Source organism: Liolophura sinensis, chromosome 10 (assembly GCF_032854445.1).
Source record: "Liolophura sinensis isolate JHLJ2023 chromosome 10, CUHK_Ljap_v2, whole genome shotgun sequence".
Lineage (NCBI taxonomy): Eukaryota > Metazoa > Mollusca > Polyplacophora > Chitonida > Chitonidae > Liolophura > Liolophura sinensis.
This window is the reverse complement of record NC_088304.1, coordinates 19,732,354-19,740,222: the sequence shown is the minus strand read 5'-3', so window position 1 is coordinate 19,740,222 and position 7,869 is coordinate 19,732,354.

Genomic DNA, 7,869 nt, shown 5'->3' with positions numbered 1-7,869 from the left:
CGCACGTGCATCACGAGCCATGCCTCAAAAGGACGTTTTGCATGTTATCGCAATTTCACAATTCCAATTGCTGCGTTCGTGACGATGCGCTCTGGTAGAGGAAACGATGCAGTCATACACCATGTCCTGTTTAAAATCAAATCCGGAACCGCGCTTTTATTTTTTTTTATGACAAAAAATACGGTGAAACCTTTCTTTTGCCTGGTAGTTTACCTTGCTTGAAAACTCACACCGGTTTCTAATGTTATAACATGGATAACGATTACAGTATATATCTTTATTGAAACCTGATCCGGAAAGGTGTGTCCTCGCCTGTCGAAATGTCATACTTATATCTTTTGTGTCATTACTATCAGTAAGTATCACAAAATAAATGTTTAAATGTGGTCTAACATCAATTCTTTGGGTGGTCTGATGTTTTCTTTGTACTTAGAATGGGTGCAGCTATGATGTTTTATGCGGTTTCACATGTCGCAACCGCACGGATTGTTTCTTTTGCTACGACAACACCAAGGACGGATTCGTAAATCGGGACGATAAATAGCATATCACCTAGATTGTTCTTTCGTTATATGCTGTGTTAAGAAAGGGCGAACGTCTCTTTTGAACCTTTCCAGAAGGTTAGTACCAAAACACTGTGGCGAAAGTCTAGAAAAAACTCTTTTCTAAACATATAAGTGTTTGTCTCTTCCAATTTATTTATTTCCACCAATAACATTGCACTCTTTCAGCACTAGCGATGGTCAATGATTAACGCTGGCTCCAAAACGTAGCAAGAACCCATTTCACACCGTCAATGAACAGAAGGTTGCTACACAACCTTTTATGGTGTGGATCACGCCTTGGTTATAGTTCAGCCCGCACAGAAGCGAGCCCTGTCGTATTATGATTGGTGACAACCGCAGGGCACATCTCTTTACGAAAGCCATCATCCTAATTAATACCATATGGTCTTATACATATCGTGAAAGGCCTCTTTAACAATGTGAATGGTCATTATGCGACTATGTTTAGGAGGCTCCAAACAGTTGTAAGTGTTGTCCACGGAAGCTCTGAACCAGTTTGTAATGTGCAATATCACGTCCTTCCTCGGCTCGTCTAGTAACCTGGTGTTCGTCCTTTTGCGGCAAACAACGCTGGTTTATTGCGGGGCCTATCGTGGGAATGATTGAGGAACATGTGAAAATGGGAACGTTTCTTTCAAGCGTGCTCATCAGGTGAATTGCCAACTTCAAGACAAGCCCCCATGGTCATTAAGAGTTTGTCCCATTTATAACAAAGGACAGATTTCAAAGAGCGGAACTTTGTGCTGCAGAGATCTTAGCTTTTTGGCCAATTTCTGTTTTCGATCCAAAAAATTGGCCGTTGAGACTACGGATTCTGGAGGCCCCTGTTTTCGAATTTGACGAATTTGACGCTAAGGATTTGATGAAATTGCGGTTGCCAGACATATCAGAATATCAGGCTTTCAATGTGTGAAAGAGAGCTCCTTCGGTGGACTAGACTTGATCACCATTACTGAAAGCAAACGTTTCCATGTAGTCAACCAGTCGAGATGTCTGTTCTACTTGGCAGGCGTGAAACAAGATGTGCTGGAATGAGGGCCTTCGACTGCCGAGAATGGTCCCCACCACTTCTACTCGCTCCCTTGTGCCGTCCAGTTCATCAGTCGCGACTACTCATCCTGCCAGACATGTGGAAACCCTTGTGCGAGTTTTTTTTTCTTTTTTCTTCACCAATCAGATTCCATGTTTGATTTCATTCTTTGTCTTCCAAAAGCACATACCACGCACATTCAAAACTTCACGCTTATGATATTTCTGAGTCTAAAATTTCCCATCGCTTTGAGAATCCATCTTGTTTTCCGGTTACTCAGATATATATTTTTCTAACCTGTAGTCGTTCGCTGTATATTTGATCAGATGTTGTAGATTCATTTTGGTTTTGTTTTGTCTTTTATCAAACAGGTACTTTTTAGCTAGAATCCTCAGTAAATTTAAACATGTCTTTTTTCCTGTCTCACCCCATCCCATAATTATAATTTTAGGCGTCATTTTTATATTAACCTTGCATATTTATGACAACCACTTTTCATACTCGCTCCAAAGCTTTTGTGATTCGGGACATTCAGTGAATGTGTGCTCTATTGTATCTTTGTCCAGTCTGCAGTAATCACATGTCGTCCGTTCTCTGTCCTATTTTGTGGAGATAAGATTTTGGTGGTGTTATCCCGTATAGATTTTTATATTGAAAATCTCTCGGCTTCGTATATTGAGTGCACTCATATATACATTTGAAGACATTTTTCCAAATTGTTTCTCTTTGCAGACCTAAGGACTTGTCCCATTTTTCGCAAATTTTTAGCTTAAACTGTGAATCGTTACTTAGTAGGTCACAGAAAATTTTTGTACCTCGTTTCTGCTTCGCCAATAATCTTGGGGAAAGAAGAACAGTAAGTGTCTTTTTTTTTCATGATTTATGAGTTTAACTCATTCGGTTGGAACACTTTTAAGTAGCCGATTATAATCCAGGAATGTACCATTTACTTTTAATTTTTACTTAAACTCGGTAAATGTCAACAAATTATCCGTTTTGCTAGGTCCCTCAAACACCTTATATTATTTACCACTGGAAAATGAAAAAACTCGGAAAGCAGGGGTTGTACCATAAGTGTTCATCAAGTAACACAGTCTCCATGAACGGCCATGATACATTATTTAACAAAAGCATGAAGGGAGTCCACATTTTGTCCCAATTAAGAAGATGTGGGTTACATATATACAGTTCACAAAAACACAGTCGATGAATACAAAGAAAGGTGGAAAAAAGGAAAGGGGTAAAGTGCGACATCTCGGTAGTAAAAGTGCGCATCGCATATATACAGAAAAAAGTCCTCATCGCGATCAGTGAAAACTGTTCTATAAATAAACCCTCCTGTCTTCAGTATGAAAGTAAATGTACCAATCCATACACCCTTGTATTCATATACATCCTTAAATAAATACATATATATGTCTACACACATAACACACATATATCACATAAATACATACACACACCATATACACCTATAGATATATATATATATATATATAGACATATATGTATACATATACATATATATATATATGTATACATATATATATACATATATATATATATATATATATATATATATATATATATATATATATATATATATATATACATACATACATACATACATACATACATCCACACATATATATACACATACATACACACACGTACATATACACATATACATATACAAATATACATACACAACATATACCCTTGCACAGTTTTCAATAGAGGAAAGAAAAAATGAAAAAATGAAAAAGAATATGTGTATACGCTGCCCAGAAATAAGGTCAGAAAGGCAAGAAATCCCTGAAGCTCAGTCTATTTGTGACCACAGGTCCCTGAGTGTAGAAAAACACACTATCTTCACGCATGGGTTTCTCGGGTTTGTGGTTCATTCACGGAACCATGGATTAATTATGCTGTACCAGTAACAACAGTTGCTTCCAGCAGTCACTGTGAGATGGGGTTAGTGCTGGGGCTGGTGTTGGGGAGCAGAATGCGGGGATCTGTGAGAGGGGGGCATTCCACCAGTGAAATCGTGCAAATCAGACAAACCACGGATTTGCTTGACTTGTTCATGAGCATTTTTGACATACATTTTCCCGTCCTTGAATCATGCCGAACTGACAACAGGATTAGCCACACACGTTCTCAATAACTGCTGATTTCGTTGTGTCAGATCTTCCTTGATCACAATGCGGGTGCCTTTCAGCGCTGTTCGCTTGTGTATGCACTCATTTTCAAGCTTCCTAGATACAAATTTGACAATAACACCCCTTGGTTTAGGTGCACTAGTGGTTCTAACAGGGCTCAGTCAGTGTGCTATGCTGATATCACACGGCTTTACATTTATATTTAATTTATTGTTTAGCATGTTTATGACTTTGTCAGTGCATTCGTCAGAAGTCTCTACAATGCCATACACTCTAATGCTCTGTAGTCCGTGCTGTTCCAAATCATTGATTTTAGAATCGACCACATATAATTTAGTGTTCAATATTCTGATCTCATTCAAACTTTTTTCGAGTTCACACGAAAGCTGTTTCACATATTCTCTCAGGACATCGTTTTCCTTTTCAAGATTAAACATTCTAGGCTCTTGTACTTCAATCAGTGTTGTTAGCTTACCCACGATTTTTGTCATCATATTAGTCAGATGCTCTAACAGTTTCTCACCTGTCACGATGTTCTCCAGTTTATTCATTATCAAGCTTAGTTGCTCCTCCATGAAAGACGTTGGCTTATGGGGCGACAGAAGTTCCATGACTGTTTGGCTCGTCAACACTGTTTTGCGAAGATATTTGTTTCCTCTTTTACTGTGCCCTTGACCTTAGCATAATCTGAGTCAAAATCCAAGACCCTGATCACAGCTGTAAATCTCACGGTGACACACCCGCCACTCGCGACCAGCTAGCTGGCTTGTACTGCACTCTGGTCAAAGGCTGATCGTACAGAGCGTGCCAATCATGTAAATCACATTTGGTTACTTCCCCACCATAGCCAGTTTCTGTAGGCTAACTTTTACTAGTTCAAAACTAAACTCATCTTGTACTGTCACATATTTGTGGTCATGATTGCAAGCACATCCTATTATACGTAAACCGTTCTTGAACAGGCTCAGCAGACAAAAATGTAGGGAGTAAATCGCAATTCGATCGGAGAGGACCTTTCTGTGTGGTGCTACCTGTCCGCCATGTTCTTATAGACCTCACCCTTGTGCAAGTTACGGGGAGCTTAGTAACGACAAAGGAATGTGGTATTTTGTCTAGAGCAATGGCGACATGGATCCAAGCTGCGCTGACCAGCTATCAGCTGGCAATGTATGAGTAATGTGTAACTGTATAACTAATTTTAAAAAAATGTAAACGTGGTTTTTCTTATATTCGCATGCATCTATTCTCATCGAATGTTCTAGCAATAATGCTTCTTCCAACCAATCTAAGACACAGCGTTGTATACTGAACAAAAATATAAACGCAACACCCAACATTGTGGTAAAATTAACTGTTATCAAATTCCTTTCAATACCATTTTTCAGAGGAGGATAACATGGGCTTTTAGCAATACATTTCCGTAACTGATGGAAACGGACAACCGATGGTAACGCTCAGGCAGGTTAGGAAACAGGGGTCGGGTCGGCTTGGGAAATTCCACACTTTAGTGCCAAGTATGTCCACCGTTTGCATGCCATAATGCTACACATCGTCGACGCACAGACCTGATGAGTTGGTCACTCTACTCCGTTGTTAGTTGCGGACCGTGTGCAAATATACATATTAAATAGAGATGACCTTCCAAACAACATCGGAGTGTATCACGCAACAAAAACCGGCCGCTACGTTTACCTCCCCGAGTAATATCATTTCATGGTGTTTATGTCAGCAATCTGCTCAGCGGTATGACGTCATAATACAGGTACAGTACACTTTTACATTTCCACATCGCACAACAATAAGACACGACGTCATACATACGTAGCTTTGACGCTACTAGGTCAGCTACTTTGGCCTAAGCTTGCCGTTCATTGGTTTAAAGCATTGGTTTTAAATGAGGGAGTAAAACAGAATGGCAACAAGTTTTTGTCATATTTTCTTAATCCTGGGGTAGAATAGACTGTAACACCGTCTTGGTGTTTGTTGTGTAACCCGGTATGCCACGGCGGTGTTAAACCCTTAAATTGTGAGGATTTCTCTAACACTCGTGTTGGGCCAAGTGCAACTTCGCGATGTTACCCGGAAATGGAAGTCTCGTACGAACACGCCGGTGGAGGACATCCCACAGGTGTTCGGTTGCGGACAGAACAAGTGAATACGCTGGCCAGTCGAGCACTTCAACGTTTTTGGCCTGGAGAAATGCTTTGCATACAACAGCAACATATGGACGGTACTGTCGACCTGAAATGTTATACCATGGCACCGGACAAATGGACGACAACTGGGGCGCAGGATTCGCTTCTCTGAGGCGATTCCGAACCGTTTGAGCGGAAAATCCCGTTATTGTGGACCCCAACTGTTTCATTAGCCTGTGCAGTGGCTGGCCTGAAACAGTCGCGGAGGTGGAGGTGGGCGAATATGGCGGTCTTGTCCGGCTGTCGTTACATGCGATCGGCGGGCATGCAGGCGATTCGTTGTCGTGCCGAATTTCTTCCTGACGTCGTCTGAGACGACTTATCGTTGACACATTAACGTTAAGGACTCGACGGTTTTAAGGGTGATGCCCAGTGTCGAGCATGCCAATGGTGCGTTCACTTTGATTTTGTGGCATTTGTGGCATCGTTTCCTTTTGACTTCGGGAAACCTTATAGATCACTGAATACTACAGATAGGACCACACCTTTCTGACGGGTCACAATGGTGAATAGGCTTGAAATCGACAACATTTTGGTTTTGGAGGCTGGACTGTACACTGGTGTAGGGCTTGCTTTTGGTCATCCTTTGCTACTATATTGACAAAACAACTCATTATCTTGTGAAATATTGCAAAACCAAAAAGAGTTGCGTTTATATTTTTGTTCAGTATATTTATCGTTCACCAATACTGTTAAATTCTCACGAGTTATGTCCATTTCAAGTTCAAAATGGTTTGTAAGGCCTATTATAGGTGTGTCAGTGCCAGTGAGACAATTCCAGGATTGCGACTGTTATAGTCACCCTCTTTTGTTCACGAAAAACAAGCCTGCCTCACTAGCTCTACCCGTACGACTCCCAAACACCTAAATTCAGTTTAAAGTGTTGTGTAACAAGTGCACGCTGAAGCTTTGTTGAGACTATGCTTCCATTCGTGACCTTGTGTCCGAAGAACATTATTTTAGCTCGGTATATTTATGCTTGAAAGTATGGTCTATTTATTTCAGCCAGTCGCCTATATTCAACTGTCTGTAAAATCAGTCATATTCGCTACCAAATTTGCCTTTCTTTAGTGACACGTAACAACACAAGCTCTACACATTGGTATCTTGTACGTCTATGTTGTTACAAGGAAAATGTTTTTTTTTCTAATTTACAATGTTAAACTCCATATGCCTTGTTTCGACACCAAGAACTCATTGTCGGGTGACGTCATCATTATTAAGACACAAGTGGCATGCTGGACAATGGGCGTGTAAAGTATTTTTTTCTTCAGTAGCTCCACAAACACGCTGTTAGAGCAAACTCCACGCAGTTACACAGCTCACTACTGTCTCCACGAAAAGACATTTACTGTTTCTCATAACAGAATTATGAATTATCACAACTTTAAAACCATAATGCTGTGAGATCATATATACTACAAGAGATAAAATAAAATTTACGAAGATTATATTGTACTAAAACGTGTGAATAATATACAGATAGAGCATGCTATGAGGTGGGACATCAGGGATTGTCAGAGCGAGAGAAGTGCAGATCACTTGTTCAGAGCTGGCAATTCCGATGTCCCACCCCCACAGCATGCACCAATTGTTTTATTATACCGAAAGAAACCGTACCTTTTTGAGCTGTACTTTAAATCGCCGAATTTGAACGTCGATAACGGAGCTATAACCAGCGTCCGGTTGTTTACTTTCCGAACAAGTAGACGCCAGAGAGCTCTAGACGGCAGATAACTGCTGTGGAAGTAACGCACGTGATCGTTGGATATTAGCACGAGATCGTTGGACAATGCCTCGTGAACGTGGCATAATTCTTTGTAAGCGTGACGTTGCATTCCTTGGGCGCGTGACCGTTGTACTTTGTGTTTTGCGGAATATTATGTGACCGTCTCTCTACCAATGGAAACGGAGAA